Source organism: Zingiber officinale, chromosome 4B, assembly GCF_018446385.1.
Source record: "Zingiber officinale cultivar Zhangliang chromosome 4B, Zo_v1.1, whole genome shotgun sequence".
NCBI lineage: Eukaryota > Viridiplantae > Streptophyta > Magnoliopsida > Zingiberales > Zingiberaceae > Zingiber > Zingiber officinale.
Window position 1 is genome coordinate 11,379,581 of NC_055993.1, and position 26,002 is coordinate 11,405,582.

At 37.4% G+C, this 26,002-nt stretch overlaps 1 long non-coding RNA gene and 1 other non-coding gene across 3 annotated transcripts; one reads left to right on the forward strand and one right to left on the reverse strand.

Moving 5' to 3' along the window:
• The first annotated feature begins 8,903 nt into the window (after window positions 1-8,903).
• LOC121977394 lies at window positions 8,904-22,782 on the forward strand. Of its 2 annotated transcripts, XR_006110802.1 has the most exons (4): window positions 8,904-8,962; window positions 9,253-9,324; window positions 19,025-19,026; window positions 22,772-22,782. It is a non-coding gene; the product is annotated as an uncharacterized LOC121977394 (long non-coding RNA). The 2 variants fall into 2 exon arrangements; XR_006110801.1 differs by lacking the exons at window positions 19,025-19,026; window positions 22,772-22,782 and adding an exon at window positions 9,478-9,512 and having other exon boundaries at window positions 8,921-8,962.
• On the reverse strand, window positions 20,289-20,394 carry LOC121978793. Its single transcript, XR_006111141.1, has one exon. It is a non-coding gene; the product is annotated as a small nucleolar RNA R71 (small nucleolar RNA).
• Window positions 22,783-26,002: the final 3,220 nt, after the last annotated feature.

The window sequence follows — 26,002 nt, forward strand, 5'->3', positions numbered from 1 at the left end:
TACAGGTCAGATTAGTATTTTACAGCAAAGTACAACTGTCTTATTCGATACTGGGACAACCCATTCTTATATATCCAGGGCATTTGCAAAGAAATTAGCGAGACCTCCAGAGGTACTCAGTAGTCAGTTTCTGACGACCTTACCTTCAGGAGAAATTATGGCATCCACGCACTGTCTCAGAGCAGTGCCAGTCATTATAGCAAACAGAGAGCTCTTTTGTGATCTGATAGTGCTAAATATGACTGACTACGATGTCATCCTTGGAATGGACTTCTTGATCAGATACGGTGCCTCCATCGAGTGCCGTAAGCAGAAAGTTATATTCCAACCTGAAGCAGAAGCACAGTTTGAGTTCGTCGGAGAACCAAAGAGAAAGCCCAAGAAATTTCTCTCAGCTATGAAGGCACAGAGATTAATGGATTCAGGATGTACGGGATTTTTAGCACATGTAGTTAATACCAGTCAGGACAGGGACCAACAGCTAGCAGAGGTCCGAGTTGTATGTGACTACCCAGCAGTCTTCCCTGAAGAGTTACCAGGCTTAGCACCAGACAGGGAGATTGAATTCGAGATAGAACTCGTTCCCGGTATAAATCCTATCTCCAAAGCGCCTTACCGCATGGCTCCAGCAAAACTGAAGGAACTTCATGAGCAATTACAGGAGCTGCTTGACAAAGGCTTCATACGCCCTAGTCACTCACCATGGGGAGTGCCTGTATTGTTCATGAAGAAGAAGGATGGGAGCATGCGCCTGTGTGTAGACTACCGAGCACTGAACCAAGTCACAATCAAGAACAGGTATCCTCTTCCCAGAATAGATGACCTGTTTGATCAGCTAAAGGGAGCAGCAGTGTTCTCTAAGATAGACCTCAGATCGGGTTATCATCAGGTGAAGGTCAAAGAAGGGGATATACCTAAGACAACATTCAGGACTAGATACGGACATTACGAGTTCGTAGTCATGCCCTTTGGTGTGACCAATGCTCCAGCTACTTTCATGGATCTCATGAACAGAGTATTCAGGGAATATTTAGATAAGTTTGTCATCGTGTTCATCGATGATATTCTTATCTATTCAGGAACTCAGGAAGAACACGCAGAGCACCTGAGAACAGTATTGCAGACCCTTCAGCAGAACCAGTTATATGCCAAGTTCACAAAATGTGAATTTTGGTTAGATCAGGTGTCCTTCCTGGGTCATATCATCTCAAGGGATGGTATCATGGTAGACCCCAGTAAGATAGAAGCTGTGAGCAACTGGAAAAGACCCAAGAACGCCAGTGAGATCAGAAGCTTTCTGGGATTAGCAGGTTACTACAGGAAATTCGTAGAGGACTTCTCCAGGATAGCCTCCCCACTGACAGCTCTTACCAGAAAGAACAGAAAATTTCAGTGGACAGAGGACTGTGAGAACAGTTTCAGTGAGCTGAAAAGGAGATTGACCAGTGCACCTATTTTGACTCTACCAGAGAACGCAGATAGCTTTGACATATATAGTGATGCCTCGAAGTTGGGACTAGGAGCAGTGCTGATGCAAGATGGCAAGGTGATCGCCTATGCCTCCAGACAACTTAAGGATTATGAGAAGAACTATCCTACTCATGACCTTGAGCTTGCAGCAGTGGTGTTCGCTCTCAAGATTTGGAGACATTACTTGTATGGAGCTCAGTGCAGAGTGTATACAGATCATCAGAGTCTGAAGTACTTCTTCACTCAGAAGGATCTAAATATGCGGCAGCGCAGATGGCTAGAGCTGGTCAAGGACTACGATATAGACATCCTCTACCACCCAGGAAAAGCAAATAGGGTAGCAGACGCCCTTAGCAGAAAGTCCAGTGCTGTCCTATTATCTCTAGCAGCCATGTCACCGCCCCTACAGAAGGAGATCTCAGATTTCGGTCTCGAGCTCATAGTCGGACAGCTCTCTACTATGACATTAGAGCCTACCTTGCTCGGTAACATCCAGACAGCTTAGGAGCAGGATCCCGAAATTCAGAGAATCAAGCAAGGTTTAGCAGAATCAGAAGGTGGAGAGTTCAGAATATCAGATAGCGGGGTGTTGTATTTTGGTGACAGGCTATGTGTTCCGGATCAGGAGGAACTACAGAGAAAAATCCTAGATGAGGCTCACAAGACTCCCTATGCGATGCATCCTGGCTCCACCAAAATGTACCAGGACATGAAGAAACGTTTTTGGTGGCCTGGGATGAAGAGAGGCATCGCTCGATATGTCAGCACCTGCCTAACCTGTCAGAGGGTTAAGGCAGAACATCAGAGACCAGGAGGAGTTTTGCAGCCCATTCAGATCCCAGAATGGAAGTGGGAAGACATTTCTATGGATTTCATAGTGGGACTACCCTGAACTACGAACGGTTTTGACACCATCTGGGTAGTAGTTGACAGGTTAACTAAATCAGCCCACTTCTTAGCTATCAGGATATCCTACTCCATGGAACAGCTAGCTCAGTTGTATCTCAAGGAGATCGTTAGATTACATGGAGTCCCATGAACCATTATTTCAGACAGAGACAGTAGATTCACATCACACTTCTGGGAGTGTGTACAGTCAGCTTTGGGCACGAAGTTAAAATTTAGCACAGCCTTCCATCCTCAGACAGATGGACAGACGGAGTGAGTAAATCAGGTACTCGAAGATATGCTCCGAGCATGTGCGCTAGATTTCAAGGGAAGTTGGTGCAAATATCTGAGTTTAGCAGAATTTGCATACAACAACAACTATCAGGCCACTATCGGTATGACACCTTATGAGGCTCTATAGGCGGAGGTGTAGATCTCCAATCTGCTGGTATGAGAGTGGTGAACAGAAAGAGCTAGAACTTTAGACAGATCTAGTGGCAGATACCACAGCAGCTATACAGCAGATCCGCCAGAGGATAGAGACAGCTCAGAGCCGCCAGAAAAGCTATGCTGATGCACGGCGCAGACCCTTAGAGTTTTCAGTTGGGGATTCAGTGTTCCTCAGAGTAGCTCCCATGAAGGGAGTAATGCGTTTTGGAAAGAAGGGCAAGCTAAGTCCCAGATATGTGGGACCATACCTTATCAGCAAAAGAGTGGGCAAGGTAGCATATGAGCTAGAGCTACCCCAGGAAATGTCAGCTGTCCACAATGTATTTCATGTCTCTATGCTGAAGAAGCATACCCCAGATGCCACCCAGGTGATTGAGCCCCAGTCGGTACAGATCCGCGAAGACCTCAGCTATGACAGTCGGCCTATTCAGATAATAGACCGAGCAGTTAAGAAATTACGGAACAAGGAAGTACCATTAGTCAAAGTCATTTGGCACAGTCACACAGCAGAAGAGGCAACATGGGAGACAGAAGCCAGCATGAGACAGAAGTACCCAGAATTATTCTAAGTTCGAGGACAAATTTTTTATAAGGTATGGGGGATTGTAATGCCCGAAAATTCTCAAAACTATTTTAGAAATATTCAATGATTTTTTTTTGGTATTTTAGGATATTTTTACAGAATTTTTAGAGTAACGGAAGTAGCAAAAACAAATAGAAAACGAAAACGGCCTAAGCGGGAATTGAACCCGAGACCTACGGTTTATGGATAATGTTAGTAACCAGTTGAACCCAGCAGGGCCGTGCTGAAAGGAAAGAGAAACAATTTTATTTAAGTTGGAGTTGGGCCGGAATTATCACTTAATATAAATAGGAAATAATTAGGTGAAGAGTTATTTTCTTGGATCGTAGCTTTCTCCACCACAACCTAATTCCGCCGCCCACTTCTCCTCTCCCTCTCTCGGCGCCAACCACAAGGAAGGCCGAGGTTCGGCCCAAGGACACTTTCCGACGATGACTTCGACACGAGGACGCTCCCCTCGTGAGAGGAACGCATAGACGCGAGAAGATCGTCGAAAGGATTGTCTCCTCCGGAAATCCAGCGATTAGAATCGTAAGAAAATCCAAACAGGAGGTAAGAAACCCCTCACCTGCAGTATAAGTAGCTTTCGTTTGATTGCATGCCTTTAGTTTAGCTATATGCAGATTTTTCGGCACCCAGGGTGTGTTTACACCCTCCTCACAAATTAGGGACCTAGTTGAGCACCTCTAGATGGGCCAGACACGTTGTTCTCCTTCAGTTGGAGGCTCTAGACGTTGTCGGGTGCCTAGAGGTGGTCTCCCTATTAGAGGGGAGAGTTGGAGCACACCAAGTGTTCGACAAAATGATTATTGTAGCTAAATACTACATCAGATATTTTTAACAGCTCAGTTAAATGCATTAGTAGCATTTAAATCAGTATATTAGTCTAGTTTCAGCTTACATGGGACTACGGTCCAATGGGTGGACTCCCACAGTTACCTCTAGGTTTAGATAACCTAGCTCTAGGTTCAGATAACCTAGAAACAGCAAAATAAACCATTAGTAGCTATATTCAGTATTTTATTTTTAGTGGCACTGTACAGGATTAGATATCCATTGGGTTGGGCTCCCACAGTCGTCCCTAGGTTTAGATAACCTAGTAAACCCTACTAAATGCGGGACTTGCAAACCCGGGTCTAGCTAGGGATGCGCGCACAGCAAGTACAGTTGTCGGGCCCAAACAGCAGCATGATTACTATTTTCACTTATTATGATAATAGCTTTCAAATTCGTAACCTAGTTATGTGAATATAGTTTAAGCTCAGTTTTAGCTCAGTTTTAGTTTCAGTTTCAGTTTAGTTCTCCTAGTTGGTACCATGAGATAGCTTCATGCTTAGATTTTATTATGCATGCCATGTTTTAGTGTTTATGCCATGTAACTTCAGTATGCCATGCTTTAACAAATCCAGTGCATGTTTTTAAATAGCATTCTTTAAAGACATGATTGCATCGTTGCATGTTTTTGTGAGGTAGATGGTTTCTTACTAAGCTTAAAGCTTACAGATACTTTTTCCTTATACTGCAGATAAAGGTAAAGGGAAAATGGATTAGCAGAGGAAGCTGAAGGTCAATGCAGTGATGGTGTGTGTGGCAGGAACCTGGAATGAAGATCCTTAGGGAGTTTAGCAAATTAAGAACTTAGTTTCTTTTCTCAAGTACCTTTATGCACTTTTAGACCTTAGAATGTTCAAACCATGGAAGATTTGTTTAAGTTGTTAGTAATTATGTTTGAATGCTAGTTAATAGATGTTAGAACTTATTTCAATTGATTTTAGAACTCTTATATGAGATTTTGGCACGAACTAGTGCCGAAATCAGAGTTTCAGTGTGAAATCAGAAACCCAAATCGATCTACAGATCGATCAGGGTTAGGCTGTGCCACTGGATCGGTCGGCTGACTGATCCAGTCGCGAACAGAGAGTTTATGGATCGGTCAGCCGACCGATCCAGATGCGAATAGTAGGTACAGAAGCTCACTGATCGGTCAGCCAACCGATCAGTGAGCCACTGGATCGGTCTACCGACCGATCAGTGTACTCCTGGATCTGTCGGTAGACCGATCCAGCCGCATACAGAAGCGATGAAGCTTGTGGATCGGTCAGCCGACCGATCCAGGGTTTCTCTCCGTGCCAGTATCAAGCTGGATCGATCACTGGATTGATCCGATAGCCCAATCGATTCATGGATCGATTGAAATGCCTTATTTCAGCTAGCAGGACATCCGAGAGGTATAGATTATCTTCCCTAGCATGTGTACAACTCCTATGTACACCTAGAATATTAAGTTAAAATTTTACAGTAATCAGTTTAGTAAAATTTTAATCAATCCAGATTTTTCCGCAATAGTAATTTAGCACAGCATAATGTAGCGATCGGCCTTACAGCCTAGTCAGTAGAAGGCGGGTCGTTACAACCATGGCACGGTTGGTCGGCAACGTGTGGGAATCCGAAGGAAGAGAGAACAACACCGAGATCTAGGAGCTCGCTCGCTTCGTCGTCGACGAGCACAACAAGAAACAGGTCTCGCGCTCCTCCTAATTATTATTTTTTTTCTCTCCCAAAATTGGGGCTTTTTCTCCAGACCAATGTTTTTCGATCTGTCGATGCGCAGAATGCGCTTCTGGAGTTTGCACGTGTTGTGAAGGTGAGGGAGCAGGTTGTTGCTGGAACTCTGCATCACTTGACGGTGGAGGCAGTTGAGGGAGGGGAGAAGATTGTTACTGATTCAAGATATAATCAATATCTATAAAATATCATTGATGATATCTCCCTCGGGTGACTGTCACCATAAACAAGGATCCACCTATGCTTTCTGCAACACACCAGGGCCCTCTTGTGTTTACCATTCCTTCTCCCCACCACCCATGCCAATCCATGGCTGATGCTTGCTGCTGTCCTCCTAGTCATGGCTGTTGCTCTGCCAACCTGTACATGTCACTGTTCTGCTCATGCCTCATGGAGATGCCACAAACGTTGCACCTCCTATTGCAAGTGGTGACCTCCATCTCAAGGTCCAAGCAGTCATAGGCTTCTGGTTTGTGGTCCCAGTGGAAGCCCACACTCGTTCTTTGATGTGTAAGCCTCACACAAGCTGCTTACACTTGAGGCTTAACACTTGCCCCCATCCATGCCCATGATGGCTTCTCAACTCTTGAACCAGGCATAAACATCCCTCAGTCTCAGATTGAAGGGAACCACAAGGATAAGACAATGAGTTCTCACAAAGGAAATCCTTTGGGCATTTATCCTCCTCAATGCTCTTGAACCTGATGTTGCACCCAAGCCTGTAACAATATCTCTTGGTTAATATTTTCTAGAGCGAGGGAGTTGAGACCAACATTTTCATAAATGATTATCATATAGACAAGATATGATATGATAGGGTTGGTTGGTCAATTTAGACAATTTATAACACATAGTTTTCTTTTATAATCTTGGTATGCAAGATCTATGCTGGCTGATCTTTTATTTTGGTTGATACCCAAATTTCAAAACATGATACTTTGAATTTTCTATTTTCTCTTCTTGATAGTATTTTGATAATTTTCAACCTTTTTGGTCAAAGTTTTCATGTTAAAATTTTCATTGACGGTGTATTCTATCTTAATAAGCAATTATTTATTTGATAATAGAATTAGTGATGTCTATGGAAGAAGCCATAATATTTCATAAGGTTGAAAATTGGGACTCTGAGGTACCCAACTGATATAAGAGTTGGTAAAAAAAAGAGGAAAGAAGGAAAGAGCAGAGTTGAAAGAAGTGTGGATAATAAGGTCAGAAGAGGAGGAAGATAAATGGAAACAAGGCCATACCAAAGGAGTAGTAATTCAATTTACTAACCCATGAAACATATTGTCTAATAGAATAGTAAAACCTCCTATGTATGATTTGCATCCAAATTACCTACTTACAAACTAATACTGGATATGATGTAGTAAACTAAATTCTTGAGTAAATAAAAAAAATATTTAAGTACTAATGAAGTGCAGCTGGTTTTTAAATAACAATCACTATAATGATTGATTTCTCTAGAATGCGTGCAAAGTATTTACACAGACTGGTCCCTTATTTAACCTTTGTTAAGTCATCCTCTACATTTTCATTAATTGATTTAAGTTACTGGTTTGATCAAATCTGGATTTATTATATAGTTGTTTGGGTTTTGTAATCTAACTAATCAAGCTACATGTCATTGCTTGAAGCTTTCTAACAATCAGTTATGCTTTTATCTTTTTTTTTTATTTCATCTATAAATTATTTGATTCATGTATCTATTATGATTATAAATGTTCTTAATAATCACTTTTCTACTTGTAAATGCTGAAATGTTGTAGCAGTATTTTTCTCTTGTAAATATTCAATGTTTTCATGAGCTCACATTGATGGTTCTAATTGGAGTGGATCATAGTTCCTGTATATGCTAGTTCCATGTCTCGTTTATGCATGAGTGACTGGTTTCACTCATTTGGTTTATGTTAGCTACATCTATCTTGTTTGGTTCAGTCTTGATCAGTTCCTAATCGTTTCTTCCATAAGTAATCTCATGAATTTATGCATACTAGTGCATTTCAACTCTATGTTAGGGTTTTGATTTACTGGAACCACATGAAAATTTATTCTAGCTTGTTATAGCAAGACTTATTGAGGCTGGAGTTGTCTGATACTCATGATTTGTTTTCTTTGTTACTTTTTCTAGTTCTTTTGACTTAAAATTTAAAATTTTTGCAGCTTATTTTTTGGAAGCATATCGTCCTGTTAGAAAGGGGATCTTTTCCTTGTCAGGGGTGGGATGAGGAGTGTTGAGTTTAAGGTTATAGAAACTGATCCTGCAGAGTATTGCATTGTTGCTCCTGATACAGAGATTTTCTGTGAGGGGGAGCCGGTAAAAAGAGAAGACGAGGACAGGCTTGATGAGGTAGGTTATGATGATGTTGGAGGAGTTAGGAAACAAATGGCTCAGATAAGGGAGCTAGTAGAGCTTCCTCTAAGACATCCTCAACTATTTAAATCTATTGGTGTCAAGCCACCAAAAGGTATTTTGTTGTATGGTCCACCTGGTTCAGGTAAGACATTAATAGCTAGAGGAGTCGCAAATGAGACAGGAGTTTTTTTCTTTTGCATCAATGGTCCAGAGATCATGTCAAAGCTAGCCGGTGAGAGTGAGAGTAATTTGAGGAAGGCTTTTTTCTTTTTTCCTGATGAGGTTGGCCGATTGGAGGTTCTTCGCATCCATACTAAGAACATGAAGCTATCTGATGATGTATGTGAACATTACCAATTGTTGTTACCTTGTTAATAGATATCTTGCAGTGAATGTCCAAGTTATGAAATTTGATTTATTCAATGCAGGTTGATTTGGAAAGGATTGCTAAGGATACTCATGGCTATGTTGGGGCTGACCTTGTTGCTTTATGCACTGAAGCTGCTCTCCAGTGTATCCGTGAAAAGATGGGCATAATCGATCTAGAAGATGAATCAATTGATGCTGAGATTCTCAATTCTATGTCTGTTACAAATGAACACTTTAAGACTGTTTTGGGATCTAGTAACCCATCTGCCCTCCGTGAAACTGTAAGTCTTTGCTTGGGTAATTGTAATAATTTTCAGTTAGTTTTTTTCCTTCTAAATATGATTATCTACATGAATTTTTAAAATAAATTGTTGCTGCAAGAATTGAAAATGAGAAATTTGACATTTGGTGTTCTTTCTAAATTAAACTTACCTTTTTCAACTCAAGAAATTCTATAGACTCATGTGTCTGGTTGGTAACTTGTGTTTACTGTCATATGTTGATGAATGGCCTAAATTCCACTTCTATTTCTACCTTGAGATATGCTGATAGTTTGTTGGGTTTTGATCAGGTTGTTGAAGTACCAAATGTCAGCTGGGATGATATTGGTGGGCTGGAAAATGTCAAGAGGGAACTGCAAGAGGTAGTTTGCTGGATATGTTTGAGGTTTTATGTCCACCAAGTGTGATTTTTTCTTTCTGATGGTGATATTCTAGGACTTCTACAGCATGTATATTTCTTCTATTTTTGTTCTTTGCTGTAGTTAAGTAGACCAAATGATACTTTTGTTTGACAGATTAGAACAGTGGATGTTTTAACTTAGAAAACTAGGCATTTGAAGGTGAAAAGTGGTGAGATTAGGGAAATGAAAGGCACAAGAAGAATAGAGTAGTATAGCAAATTGAACAGATTCTGATTCTCATAATTTAATGTAGCCTCAGCTTGATTTTTGACTCACGATGTTCTACCTTGATGTGTACAATATTTATTAGCTTTTGATGTAAAAAGAATATTTGTGTATTTTATGGATACTATTGTAAGAAGAATATTTATGTAATTTGTGAATATTTGTGTATTTTATGGATACTATTGGAAGAAGAATATTTGTGTAATTTGTGAATATTTGTGTATTTTCTTGGATACTGTCAATTTTTCACTGTTTCGGAAATCAAATTTGTGTCGTTAAACAATACTGATATTACATCGGTTTTCCACCATTGTAAAACCAGTGTCACAACTAATATTACATCAGTTGTATACTGCTGCCAAAACTGGTATTATTAACATATAATATTACATCGGTTTTACACCGTTGATGAAACAGTGACGTTAAGTGATACTACACCGGTTAATAACCGATTCAAAAACCAGTGTCGTTAAGTGATACTACACTGGTTTTAACCCGATGTCTAAAATGGCAGACCTTTTACATCGCCTTCATAGACATCGGTTGAAAATGTAATAGACAGCGGTGGAAAACCGATATCTATGAGGGTTTTTGTTGTAGTGCTTATTGTCATGCCGGACTAAGTCCACCTGCAGGGTTTAACATGACAATCTTTATGAGCTCCTCTTGGGGACATTCTCAACCTAGATTACTAGGACACAGTTTTCTTCTATAATCAATAACACACACTATAAGTAATATCATTTCCCAACTTATCGGGCCTATTGATTTATCGAGCTAAATCTCACCCTTTGATAAGTCAAAGAAATAAATACTAAATATATGTGCTTATTATTATATTAGGATTAAGAGCACACACTTCCATAATAACTAAGGTCTAGTTCTTTTATTAAGTCAGTATAAAAAGAACTTACCTAAAATGGTCCTACTCAATACACTTAGAGTGTACTAGTGTAATTTATTAATCAAGATAAATTAATACCTAATTACACTACGACTATTCCAATGGTTTGTTCCTTTCCATCTTAGTCGTGAGCAACTGTTTATAATTTATAAAGAACTGATAACATGATCTTCTGTGTGTGATACCACACACCATGTTATCTACAATATAAATTAATTGAACAACTACACTTAACAAATAAATGTAGACATTTGGCCAATGTGATTCTTTTATTTCAAAAATATATGTTTACAAAAGTTAGACTTTTAGTATACACTCTAACAGTAACAAGGGTTTAACCCATAATTTGGAGAGAGTTTAGAGAGCACTATAGGTACCACAATTATTATACAACCTTAAATGTGTATTAGTGACAAATTGGATGATGGTAAATTGTTATCTGTCAAATTGTGTACTGATTAAAGGTTGGGAGGCTGTTTTGATAAACGTTTTGGGTAAAATTGACAGGAGTGTGGCTTCATCTATAGTAGAATTAGTAGCTCCGCTATCTAAAAAGGCATGTAAGGTAAATTTATGGTCATGTATATTTACTAGGCATTTTACTCTAATATCAAGAGTTCTACTTGTGTTACAGATACTAGAGGCCTTAATGAAAACCATATCAATATTTGGTGAATCTGTAAGTTGTATCCTTTTACCCTTATCAGAAGGCTATGGAGAAAGCTGTAAGACTAGGTCTTCTAGTTGGTTTGTTACAAGATCCAAATGAGCTTCTAACTGATTTATTCTATTTTATAATGTCAATACTCTTGTTTCCAAAAGAATATTTCTAGAACTGCTTTTAGTGGGTTGCCTATAGGGATTATAATGTTAAAATAGCTATGGAGACAAAGATTGCAGGCCTTCTTTTTGCAATTTGTGCAGGTGCCTCTTTTATCAACTGATGGATAATAACTACATAAATAGCAAGGAATGTTATTTGTTCCTATTTTTAATTTCCAATCATGTGTATAGTTAGATTCACCTATAGTTGTATTTAGTTGTGTCAGCATTAAGTTCTTGCCTAGGGGTGGGAATACATCCCATAGGTTAGTATCTAGGTTTACTAGACTATAGTCTAAGTCTGGGTAATATGAAGGTTGTAAGAAGAAATTTACTAGGCTATAGTCTAAAGAGGGGGCAACTTCTTCCATGTTATTGACGAAAATAATAGAGTAAATAGAGGATGTGTTGGAGACGTCTAATTGAATTTCTACTAGATCTAAATTTGTACAAGTGACTAATTTGGCTTCTCTTGTATATAGGTTTTTTTTTTATTTGGGCAAGCTAAAGATAAATGGCCTGGTTCATTGCAGGCAAAATAAGTAACAGTGTTAGCATAGGTTTTCTTTGTTTGAATTTTCTGACATGTTTGTCTTTATTTAAATAAGGTTTCTTTTCTCTGCTTTTTCGGACATAATATGTTTTTCTTGGTCTGACATTTTTGGTTTTAACAAGTTATGTAGTTGTTTTAATATTGCTATAATGTTTTTACTTTTGTTTAGGTACCATTGAGCCGTACTATTGCAGGGTGTAGATTTGACTACAGAACCCATATTGTTGATTTTTAAGTTGTTTTTGAATATATGGATATAAGTATATTTTTCTTTTAATATAGAGATAATGTGTTGTATGTGTATTCCAATATTGTCATACTGAGGTGTTACTTTCGTGTCTGTCCATGCCTTATATATTTCTTTTCCTAATTCCCCAGGAAATTTGCTAAATAGTCTTTCTCCTAATTCTGGGTTACAGTAATTTCCTGATACAGGCTATTAAGGCAAGGAAGTCATTGCAAAAAGGTTTAATCCAATTCCAATTAAAAAGTTGTAATTGCTCTAAATCTCTCATAGCTTCTTTTTGTCTAATATCTAAGCTTGTGCTGGCATCTCTTGTTATAAAAAGTCTATGGATAATATAACATAAATTAAGTATGTTATTTCCCTGAGAAGCAATCCTAGCTACTTCTTCGGGATGAGTAGTTTTATATGAGTCCCATGCTGCTCTAGCTACATCGCCTAAATAATTTTCACCGACTCTTATCATGGCATCACCAGCTTCTATGTCTAGCTCATGTTTGGCTTGGTAGTCTCTTTTAACAGAGACTATCCACTGTTCTAAGTTAGTGTCATACATTTGAGGGTCATTACATTCTCCTATATTAAGTAGAATCGAATTTTTACCAAAGTATGTAATTTCTTGCGATCTTCTTTTTCCTATAGTTCTTAACAAGGGATTATTGTTTGTATAAGGGTGAATTTGTGTTCGTGGAGGATGCCCCTCTCTATAATTCATAGTTCTCATAGAACTTTCTGGATATCTTACCTGTAAAGGTTGTGATGTATTGGTAGCACTAGATTCTGCAGGATTCATTAAAGCAACATTAGAAAAATAGTCTTTCTTTTTTGCTATAATATTATGGTCTTCATCAAAGTATAACATCCAATCTTCATCTAACTTATGATGTAAAATGTCAAAAGTTTCTAATTCAGTAAGATCTTCTTTTGTAAAATAAATAGCTATTTTAAATGGGAGGTACACATATTCATTTAAATCATCATAAAATAAAATATTATCTTCCCTCTGCGGATGTAAGTAAGTACTGGTGTCTATATTCATTAGATTTAGAGCAGACTGGTTATCGTCCTGTTTTTCTTCTTGAGAGGTTGAGGGCTTGTAATTGTGAAATCTTACTATGGATTTGCCATGTCTATCTTTATAGATGATGGATTCTATTGATTGTAATGTTTGTGGTGTAATGTTTAGATCTAGGTTAAGATTCCAGTCTAATCCAGCAAGTAGGTAAGAAGAAAAATCTTTTGGTTGGATGAAATAGATTCCCTTTGTTGTAAGGGTTTCTATAATATTATTAATTTGAACTTTGAAACTGTTGTTGATACTAGTCGTTATTTTTCCTAGAAAGATTATATCTATTTGAGTATTGTGTTTCTGACAATATCCATATCCCCTGGCTTGAACAGAAATTTTAATATGGTCGATAAAGTCTGGAATAGTCATATTAAAATTGGGACAAAAATATGTAATTCTGAGATTACTATTCATATATACTTCTATAAGTCTAATAAACGCTTTGTCATGATCTGAGAACCTTGAGTCATATACTACTAGAAAGACTTTAGATCCTATGCTTTTTTTAGTAAGTCCTCTTAGGCCAAACACAATAAGTCCTAAGTGGATATAGTTATGGTTTCTTTGTAAAAGTATTCTGGCTGATTCTTTATTCATAAGGGTAAATCTTTCTTCTCCTCTATCTGGTAAGTGTAGTAGTTTGGTTCTATGATATATATAAAGTGAAGTAGAAAAGGATAACAAACCTTGATGATATAGTTGTTTAGGGTTTAGTGTATTTAATTGTTCATTAGAGAAAACAAGAAGGCAAATTAGTGCCATCTTCCTACATAGCCAGGGCATTTGGTTATCTTGTAGATCTTTTACAGGTGAGGCTCACTAGAAAACCAAAGAAGAAGTAAGTTATATATATATATATATATATATATATATATATATAGTTTGGGCGACTTATCTTGCACAACCATGGGCGACATCTCATGTGGATCATCTATCGCAGCAAAAATTAATTTTTTTCCTCTCTCATTTGCATGCATTTATCTTCTCTTCGACATACAAGTCGCTCTCATGCATGCAAAGTGGTGTTTTTTTTATAAACAACACTACGTTGGTGTTGTTTTTTTTTTTTTTTCAAAACAGCACCACGTGCAGGAGCAGACCCAGGATTCAAAAGTACCTTGGGCCAACCATCGATTATAATTGATACCATAAATTAATTAATTTAAAAATATAGATAAAATAAAAAATTACAAAAATATTAATTTTTTAAAAATATGTAATAAAAATATTTAATATATTTAAAATTATTTAAAAGACTATTGAAATTGTGCTCTTCGATTTTTCTTAGAATCAACAATATTAGAATTGAACTAATTAATTATTATCTCATTATCAATTTTTTCAACTAACTCTCGTTCAATGTAGATAATTATAGAATCTGCTAAAACACTTCTTCATCTTGTTATGAAGAACTATTTTAATATGTTTCATAATTAAAAATGTTCATTCTGTTATTGTTGCAGAAATGAGAAAAGTTAAAATAAGACGTATCAACATGCCAATTAAATAAATATATTAGATTTAGTAGATAAGTAAACGATATAATTATAATTCTCAAATATCGCAACCAATGAATTATTTCCTCCAAATTCACAACAATAAATTTTTAAGCCAAAAATCTAAACTTCAAAATTCATAAACACCATCTCCAAATATCATTGCAATTCAAATAATCACAACTAAATATTCGACATAATTTTAGAGTTGCCGTATTTTACCTCAAAGTCACACAATTTCATAACCTACAATATAAATGAACCAATAAACAATATTAGCTCGATACATGAGTTGAAAATCAAACTAAATTAAATGGATAAAATTTTCACTCAAGGCAACCCATTGTTAGATTATATATATTTATTTGTTTATAGCTTTTAGGGCAATTTGATCTTTTTCAATTTTATATTTAGAGTTTAGGGTTTCATATATATATATAAGACCTTATACTCTGTATTTCAAAACATTAAAAAAATATCAATTTTAGATTCAATAATATGGCTAGTTTTTTTTTCTTAATTTCTACATGGTATCAAAGTCAAGTTCTTCTTCTCTAACCTAATTTTTTCTGCCGTCCCCTGTTATTACTTTTTGTTGTCGCTACCGTCTCCTACTGCTACTATTGATTTTGGCACCGACACCTTGTGCTGCCAATTTTAGTGCTGACTCTTTTTTCTACTAATTTCGGTGCTGGCGCTCTATCCTGCCAATTTCGGCACCGACGACCTGCCCTACCAATTTTGACATCGACATTCTTTTCTGTCGATTTCAACGTCGACATTTTATGTTGTTGATTTCGACGCCGATGCTCTTTTCTGTCAATTTCGGTGCCGATGCCCTGTGTTACCGATTTTGACATTGATGTCTTTTTCTACTAATTTCGACATCGACGTCCTATGCTGCCGATTTTTACGTTTGACATCCTTTTCTACCTCAAATTCTCTGTGTGACCACGGGTCGTCTTAACACCAGTTTTTACGGATATCCTTACAGTTTGGTTATTCTGAGAATTATTCGTTCTGTTATCATGTCTGGTCATGCAGATGCTTCATGTAAATATGATTCGTATATGTTGGAGCAGTTTCAATAGTTCCTTGCTTCACAACCCTCTGCCATGTCAGCTTCCTCTCATATAGGTTTGTCATCGTCTAGTATTTCAGGTATATCTTCTTCTTTATAAATTTTGGACTCTAGTGTCTCCCATCATATGTCATCTAATTTATCATCTTTTGTTTCTTTTTCTCTCCTTTCATCTATATCTATTGTGACTACTAATGGTACTCCTATGTCATTAGTAGGTGTCAGTTCAATTGTTACATCTTGTTTATCTCCTACTAATGTTTATTATATTCTGAGTCTTACTTTAAATCTTATTTCTGTTAGTCAATTATATAAGTCTGGATACCTAGTCTCTTTTTCTTCATCCAATTGTTATGTTCAAGATCCACAATCTCATAGGCTAATTGGGATAGTCGTAGGCAAGGAGGACTCTATATTTTAGATCAACTCAAAGTACCAGAAGTTGTAGCTTCGAGTTGGATTTATCATCTTTTCATCTGAATCATTCATCTTCTGATTTTTATTTATAGGACTCTCGTTTACGTCATGTTTCAGCATCTAGTTTACAGTTTTTAGCTTCTATAGGAGTATTAGGACCTTTAAAAAGTTCTAATATTTTTGATTGTAGTGGTTGCAAACTGGCCAAATTTTCTAAATGTTTTTTTTTCTTCTGCTTCATTTGATCTTATCCATTATGATGTGTGAGTACCCTCTCCTATTCATACAAAAGGAGGGTCAAGGTATTATATTTCATTTATTAATGATTACACTCGTTACACTTGAGTCTATCTTAAGAAACATAAGTCTAATTATCTTACCATTTTCAACAACTTCTGAGCTCTTGTGAAAGCTCAACATTTTAGTATCATAAAGTATTTTTGTTATGATTTGGGTGGTGAATACACTTCGAATCATTTTTCACAATTACTTGCTTCTGATGGTACTATTCATAAAACCTCTTGTACAAATACTCCTGAACAGAATGATATGACTGAACTAAAACATAAGCATCTTGTTGAAATAGCTCGTTCATTTTTATTATCTGCCAATGGTCCTAGTACCTTTTGGGGGGAAGCAATCCTTACCACTTCTCACGTGATTAATAGAATTCCAACCTCACACAATTTAGGCTTGCCACCTTTTGAAAAATTGTATGGGCATGCTCCTCTCTATTCCTCTTTGCGTGTTTTTGGTTGTACTTGCTTTATCCTTTGTCCACATGTTGAGCGTAATAAATTAGCCTCTCGGTCTGCTCTTTGTGTCTTTTTGGGTTATAGTATTACTCAAAAAGGATATCGTTGCTTTGATCCTGTTAGTAAAAAATTGTATGTCTCTCGTCATGTTGTGTTTCTTAAGCATATTTTATTCTTTTCTATTCCAGCTAGTTCGCATAATATGATAAAGTCATATCTTCTTTGTATTAATCCTTTCAATACCGACACTGAGGAAGTTTCACCCATAACTCCTACTAGTAGCTTAACTGAATCTAGTACTTTGGCTCTTGAAATATCCGTTCCACATGCTCCTCCTTCTGCCACTATCCAATCATCTCCTGAGGTTGCGGATGATCCTTCTCTCCACCATCATCAATCTACTCATGTTTGTAAGTCTACTAAACTGCTAGATTTTTCTTACTCTTATTATTCTCATTCTTTTGCTTTATTTGTTGCATCTATTCGTTGTCTTTCTAAGCATGTATCATATAGAGAAGCTATTTGTAATCCACTTTGACAGAATGATATAGCTGAGGAACTAACTTCTTTGCATTAGACTCATACATGAGATTTGTTTTCGTTGCTATCAGGAAAATATACTATTGGTTCTCATTAGGTATATGATGTGTGTAGATTGTATACACTTGTTTAGCATGATTTGACGCACATTCACATATGTTACGCATGCTTTATCTGTGCATTTTCATACTTCCAGCTTTGCTTTTAGCATATTTACTCTTTCTGTTCGGAGATCTACTTTTTTGCATTTTCTATACGCAGGAGTCGATTTTGGAGAAGAATTGATGTTTGAGGCAAAATCTACAATTGAACGAAGGAGGAAGGTACCATCCCTGAGTGCCACACGACCCTATCATGGGGAGTTGCCCAGGCCGTGTGGTGATCCTCACCCCTGCAGCACTGGCAGAATGAAGGAGTGTCCAGGCTGTGTGGTGGTGCTCACCTGTGTAGCCTCAGCAAGAATGAGGAAGGGCACGGTCGTGTGAGTATCACACGACCGTGTCAATTTTTGAAGACAAACATATCACGGCTGTGTAGATCTACACGACCATTCAAGCCTTCCAGAGCCAAAGCAGTGCATGGCCGTGTGTGTCACACGACCGTGCAACATTTCCAGAAGCCAAGAAAGCCCTGGTAGTGTCCCAGACACGGCCGTGTAGGAGTTTCAGAGCCAGAGGCAGAGCAGGTCATGTAGATCTACACGACCATGCAAGGGGGCAGTAGCAGAGCATGCCACGACCGTGTGAGCATCACACGACCGTGTCACCTGGGCAGTGAAGGGAATGGACCAGGCCGTGTGAGCTTCACACGGCCGTGTCTTGGGGCCGTGTGGCGCCCAAACTCTAGCTCTATATAAGGGTTTCTTCCTCATTTGAAAGGGGAGTTCTCCCTTTTGGGAGAGAGCAAGATTTGGGCGGTTCCTCACCTTCTTGGAGGGATTTTTAGGCGATCTAAGGGCAAATCTTCAACGAATCAACTCCAGGAACGAGGATTGGATTCGAATACCGTTCTTCATTGTAGATAAGCTTTTCTTCCCTTTCTCTTCTTGGATTTTGGGGATCAAGATGCTTGTAATCTTTTTGTCTTTGGATTTCTTTTCTTGTTCTATGGATTAGATCTCTTTGTTCTAGGATGGTGGGAGTATTTGTAATGTGATTTGATGTAAACTCTTGTGGATTTGCCAATTCTCTATTTCTATGATATGGTCTTGTTTTGTATATATTTGATCTTTTGTTAATTGATGTGATTGGGCTTAATTACCATACTTGATTGAATGTTTGAGTGTCTTGTGGATCTTGTAGAGGTAATCCCTCATTCAATTATCCGAGGGACGTACGTGACAGACATGCCCGTGTAAGGACGATTGAGGGATAATCTTGAAGGAGAAATAAGGACATTCAAGGGAATATGATAGATTGTATGCATTAATTTTTATATCTTGATATGGTTGAGAAGTAGTTAATTTCTATGTTGATTATCCGAGGGACGCACGTGACAGGCAAGCCTGTGTAAGGGCATCATAGGAATCATTCCTTATTGATCACATTAGATATAGATGTTGGTCCTAGGCCGGTTTTCTATTGCAAGAGAGAATCGGCAATCCTCTACAAATGAAGGACAATTGAGGAGTAAGATTTGGTAGATCATTTACATTGAATAATATTACAAAGAAACCAAAACTCCTAGAACATCCTTTTATCATAGCTCTTATCCCTGTTTTTATGCTTTTACTTTTATGGTTTACTTTCCATATTTTCACTTAGTTGTTATAAATCAATTGATTAGTTGTTTAGCTAATTTGTTTTGAGATATCTTTAGTGGTTATACCAGTCCCTGTGGATACGATATCTTTCTTTATTACTGATGACGTATCCGTACACTTGCGGATCGTTAACAAGTTTTTGGCGTCATTGCCGGGGACTGCGCTATAACATTAGAGATTATCAATTGAGTTACACTAAATATAACTTTTCTTTTCATTAGCATAATTGTAACTAATCTTTAGAATTCTGTTGTCATAGTTTTTGCATATTTTTCTACTTCTTGACAATTCACTTTGTTGCAATTCTAATTCTGCATTCTTGATTTCTAGCATTCTAGTCTAGCTTTTCTCTGTTTTTCTTTTGATTTAAATTTTTTTTTCTCTACTTTTATTTTGTAAACATATCTTGCAATATTGTTCTTGTGTATGAGAAGTTCAAACTTCGTAAAGGAATCAAGAATTACAAGAACTTATAAACACATTAGTTGATTAACATATGAATTATGTACACTTTTCTTTTTCTTTTGTCTTTTCTTTCCTGTTTTCATTATGCACTTTCTTTCTTGCAATTTAAATTCTGCATTTTCTTTCTTGCTTTTCATATTGCATTTGATTTCTTGTCTTTGATTCTTCAATTTTTTTTTCCTTCTAATAACTTTTTCTTGAATATCCATGAGCACTAACATGTCAAGCAGGCTCATGAGAAATTTTTCTACACCTTTTTCTGCAAGATTTTTATCTCCCATTGTGCAACCTCAAATTGAAGCAGAAAATTTCCAACTAGACCCAGAGTTAATTTTCATGATACAAAGTCACAAATTTGGAGGAGAAGTATCAGAAAATCCTTATCTGCATCTTGAAACATTCTTAAAGATTTGTGATATGGTGAAATGTGAAGGAGTGTCAGCAGATACAATTCGATTGATGACATTTCCTTTTAGTATCAAGGATAAAGCAAGGACTTGGTTATATTCTCTCCATCCTCAAAGTATTACAAGTTGGGAGCAATTGGAGAAGCAATTTCTGAATCATTTTTTCCCTCCAAGCAGAATAGTGTATATGAGGAATTGCATAACAAATTTTTCTCAGGCATATGGAGAATCATTATATGAAGCATGGGATAGATTCAAGAGTCTTCAAAGGCAGTGCCCTCATCATGATTTTGAAAAATGGTTGATTCTGCACATATTCTATGGGGGAATTTCTTTCTCAGATAAGAGTTTATTGGATGCATCAACTGGAGGATCTTTTATGGATAAAAGTGTAGATGAAGCATTTTGTCTCTTTTATTTTTTTCAATTATGGTACTTCTTACTTTAGAACCTAATATAAAATTCAACTCATTTTATCGTATGACTAAGGTAATGATAATGAATCTCATTATTTTTAATGCTTCTAAAATGTTCTTACATTACCAAATCAAATTCTGCAATTAATTCAAGTAGTCCCACAAAGTTACCATTACTACCTTGATACATTTTTTCATTATCTTCATGAAAAGCCAAATTACGCCTATCAAGACATTTCACAACAAAAATAATCCTTACTAAAATAAGTTTTCAATGTTCTTTCTCTTTCTTAATTTGCACTTGGATCTCTTTGTCAATTGTTTCATTCTGTTTCAATTTAATTTGCAAATCAATCTAAGTTCTCATGTTATAACTAGTAATATACTCAATACCATTCTCATGTTGTCTACATCTATCACCTAAATATTTCCAATCATTAAGACCTTCATTTGCTAGCAAACTTTTATTTTTCACTGATTTAAACAATTTGCAACAAAAATAATATACTTTGTTCGCATCTTTCGAGTACACAAGCCATTTTCTATCTTGATTCTCTCCATTTGGTAATTTTTTTGTGTAATAAGAATATGAAAAATGTCTCCAAAGCTCATCTACAGTGAACTTAATATTACCTTCTCTTATGGGGCCTTTCTCTACCAAAAGATCTCTTGCTTTATTATCAATGTTATTCCAAGATCTTGGATCATATATATCCAAAACATGATCAATTTTCTCTAACTCATTTTCATTCTCAATTATATTATCAATTTCTACATTTAAATCATTATCATCATTTTCTCTCAATTCTTCTTGCTCATTCGTTGAATGATTATTGTCATCATTTTCTATCAATTCTTTTTGCTCATTGATTACATGATCATTTAGTTTTTCTTGATTACTCAGATGTTGCTCATTTGTTGCATCATCATTTAGTTATTTTTGATTTTCTTCTTATAATTCATCAACTGAATCTTCAATTGAAGAGTTAGCTTTAAAAAATTATGAAGAGCACCTTTCTAAGTTTTAATAATCTGTTCCACTTTTTTTCTTTTATTTCTTTTCTGACTCCTGGATTGATATTTCTTTAGAAACATGCTTGTAATACAAATTTCAAGTGAAAAAATAAAACACAAAAAACCAACAACAAAGCTAGCAAGTAGCAACAAAACAAACAAGTAGTGAAAATAATAGTGAAAGAGCAACAAAACCTAGTTTGTGCTTAATCTTGAAGTAATCGATAGATGCCACCTTTGCAATAATTCCCAGTCGAACCACAAATCTGAAGCAAGGATCACTGAGAGATGGAACTTGCAGCAATTTTTACTCTTCAAGTACAAATCCAAACTTTTTTCCTAGAGGAACTCAGACACCGAGTCCCTAACTCAAACAGGAATATTTTCTGCAAATAGAAAGAAAAGAAGAAGACATCACAGCTAGATCAAATCATCCACCAACTAAAGCTATGAAAGGGAGAAAGAAAATCAGTAAATCACCTCCGCTGTGGCTAAAAATTCCTAAATATGGTCTCTAAAGCCTTTTGACAGTTATCAGAAGTTGGCAAGTTTTACTCTTTGAGCACAAATCCAAACTCTTTTCCCCCAAATGGAACTATGTTTGGCAACTCTCTTCCTCCAAAACTAACATCTTTCAGACCATTAAATATTGATCAACAAGATCTCTTGCAGAGTGTAGACTTGCAGCTGCGAGGAAGGAATCAGGAGATTGCTGGTGTGGGAAGCATCCGACGATCGAACCTGGGTTTTGATTATGTCAAAGGGTCCAAAGTTAAGTTGTCTTGTGATCTAACAAGTTTGAATGAACTTGCAGGAAAAGTCCTAAGTGTTCTTAGGCAAAAGTCCTAAGTAACCCTAGGTCCTAGGGGGCGGTAATCTTAGGTGATGGAAAGTCCTAGCTGTGGTTAGGCAAGTGGAAAATCCTAGGGGGTGGTAACCCTAGGTCCTAGGGGTGGTAACCTGTTGGGACCGAATTGTAGCTAGAGGGGGGGGGGGGGGGGGGGAATAGCTCGGCGCGATCTTGTGCTCGTCGTTGCTTGCCTCTTGCGATGATGTGCAGCGGAAATACAAGAAAACAAACACACAACGCTAACTCTAGGGATTTACTTGGTATCCACCTCAAGAAGAGGTGACTAGTCCAAGGATCCACACACTCACGCACCCTCCACTATAAAACACACTCCTCTACGGTAACTACCGAAGGCGGAGAAGCCTTTACAAACTCTCAATCCAAGAAGAAAGGAAAGGATATGAAATACAAGCAAAAGCTTACAATAAACCCTAACCCTAACTTCTCTTCTTGCTTTTGATCTGCCTCTTGACTTGGAAGAACCTCCAAGAATCTTCAAGAACTGGCGATCTGAACTTGAGAGAGAGTTATGGAGTCGCTGGTGAAGATCGGAGATGAATCGTGTAAGCACTGCTGAAGGAAACGCTCGCCTGCAGCTAAATACGACGCCAACGGTCGGATCCCAATCGATTGGATTGCTCCCAATCAATCGGGGAGGCTTTGGATCGATCAACCGATCGATCCAGAGTTCCTCTGTGGTCTCTGGAATAGCCTGGATCGATCGGCTGATCGATCCAGGGCTTATCGCGTACAAACAGCAGCTCCCAATCGATCCACTGATCGATTGGGGCCTCTGGATCGATCCACGGATCGATCCAAAGGGGTTTTGTTCGTGGGGACTCACCCGATCGATCAGTTGATCGATCCAAATCTGCTGGATCGATCGGCTGATCGATCCAGATCTGCTGGATCAATCGGCTGATCAATCCAGATCTTGGTTTTTGCCCAAAAGCAAGTCCAAAGTCCCCTAAACCAACATCCAGTCAACCATGACTTGTTGGTACATAAAACCTAGCATCCGGTCATCCTTGACCAGCTAGGACTCTCTCACCAAGTGTCTGGTCAATCCCTTTGACCCACTTGGACCTTTCTCCTCTTGCCAAGTATCCGGTCAATCCCTTTGACCTACTTGGACTTTCACAAGATGTCTGGTCAACCTTGACCCATCTGGATTTCCCCGTGCCTGACTTCACTCACCAGGACTTCCCTTCTGCCTAGCTTCACTCACTAGGACCTTCACCTGGCTTCACTCACCAGGATTTCCCTTCTGCCTAGCTTCACTCACTAGGACTTCCTTCTGCCTGGCTTCACCCACCAGGACTTTCACCTGGCTTCACTCACAAGGATTTTCAGTCAAGTATCCAGTCAACCTTGACCTACTTGACTCTCCTTCACAATCTCCCCACATGAACAATTGCACCTGCAATGTTCATGTGTTGTCTACAAGTATTGTCAAACATCGAAACCAAATCATCAAGACTCGAGCTTGACTCACTTCAAGCCCAGTCAAACAGGTCAACCTTAACCTAGGGAATATTGCACCAACAATCTCCCTCTTTTTGATGTTTGACAATACCACTTGTAAGTTAGACTAATCCTATAGCCTAAACCTCCTTCATGCCACTAGGTAATGAAGGCATAAGTTAAACCGTTCATTCTCCTCCTTAGAGGGCAAACTCCCTCTAGGTAATGAAGTCCTAACTTAAACCCTTCATTCTCCCCCTATTGGCACACATCAACAACATGCTCCATCCTTGGGCACACATCAACAAATTCACTTGTTGAAAACTCTCCCTTTTGAGACTCTCCCCTTTGAGACTCTCCCCTGAAGAGTTGCTCATCGTTGTTCACAACTTCACTCGTTGTGATCAATATGATAATGAAAGTCCCATACCCTTCATTATCCTTAACCCTACATTCTCTCATTAATGTAGTCAAATGTTCATCTGTGAGCTTTTTTAACTTAAACCACTTGAACAACGAGGATATCCACTCCCCATTAAAGTTCAAACGCTCAACCTTGAGCATGTTCTGAAAAGAAGGTTAATCACCTTCCAAGGTTCATGAAAAAATAGTTTTCATGTCTTTAAAGAGTCCCTCCCCCTAAAGACATGGTGGTAATTTCTGTCATTGCACCAATAATGACTTGGAATCCCTAAACCTTTAGGAAACCCAAATTTAGAAGTTTTGAGGTTCAAAAATTCAATATTGAAATAAACCTCAACCTAAACTTCAATTTAGTCTTCCTTAACCAATTCATCCTTGTTTTCAACATGAAAACACCATTTTTATGTATACACATGTATTTTGAGGGGTTAGGAATGATTACTTAGACTAAAATAGGTTCAAAATGCTGAAAATAAGCTTTCCCAGCCAAAATCAGCATCGAATCGATCCACTGATCGATTCAGTCTTCTTGGATCGATCGGCTGATCGATCCAGCGAGCTTCTGTTCGCGAGAAATGCCTTCTCAATCGATCGGCTGATCGATTGAGGCACTCCAATTGATCCACTGATCGATTGAAGGCCTGAAATTACTGAAATTAAATTTCAGCCAATTTCAGAAAACCCTAGAAAATTCTACAAAATTCTAAAAATCGTGAAAATTTATGTAGACATTATTTAGGGTATTCTTTATCATGGAAAAATAGTTTTCTATGAAAATACATCATATTTTCAAAGATTGACACAAACTTGAAAACTTACATAAACTTTAGTGTTTTCTTCAAGTTTGTGTCTAACTATTCAATGGTGATTACTATCAAAAGATAGCCTTCACCAAGGTTTTCCAAAATCATTTTAAAAAACTTTTCAAAACCAATATCCCATCATGTTCCTTGAGCTTAATGCACATGAGTTGTACATTAGCTTTCCCAATGATGGGAAAACACATAACTATGTGTTTTGATGAACTCAAACCTCAAAAGAATGCACTAAATCAACATCTTGAGTTTTGTTCATCATCCTAACATCTCACTTGTATCTAAAGTGCACAAAATACATACAAGTCATCTTATAGGTCTTTGTGAGATGTAAAGTTTGGTTTTTCCCTAATCTAGGGATCATGCATATTTATCTAGGTATTTTATAGATATTGGACATCCACCTAGGATGTCACTTGTTGATACACTTGTACCACTTGTTACCACTTGTTAGTAGCACTTGTTGGTATTTGTTGATAAATGGCATTTGTCCTTAATTTTAAGGAATTAAAAATAATGCATGATAATGTTATGGCATACATCAAAATGAAATAGTTTTCAAAAGAAAGATTCCTATAACTACATGATGTATGTATGTCATGACATGGTATTTTTGTGTTTTCATAATAAGGCATGAGTGCAACAATAATCATGATGTCATGGCATATAATGGGCAAACAATCATGGCAAGGTTTAGCATAAATAACATATACCTAGATTATCTATCTAAGTATTCTTAACCTTAGTTAATCCTAAAACTTAAACCCTAGATTGCCCAAAGTGCTTCAAGAAGGTGCCAAAACCTAAATTGGCATTTCTAATTTTCTTGATTAATTTATGCCAATTGAAATTAAGCATATTCCTCAAGTGTTGATATATTTCATTTTTCCACAAAAGTAGCACTTTAGATTAAGGCT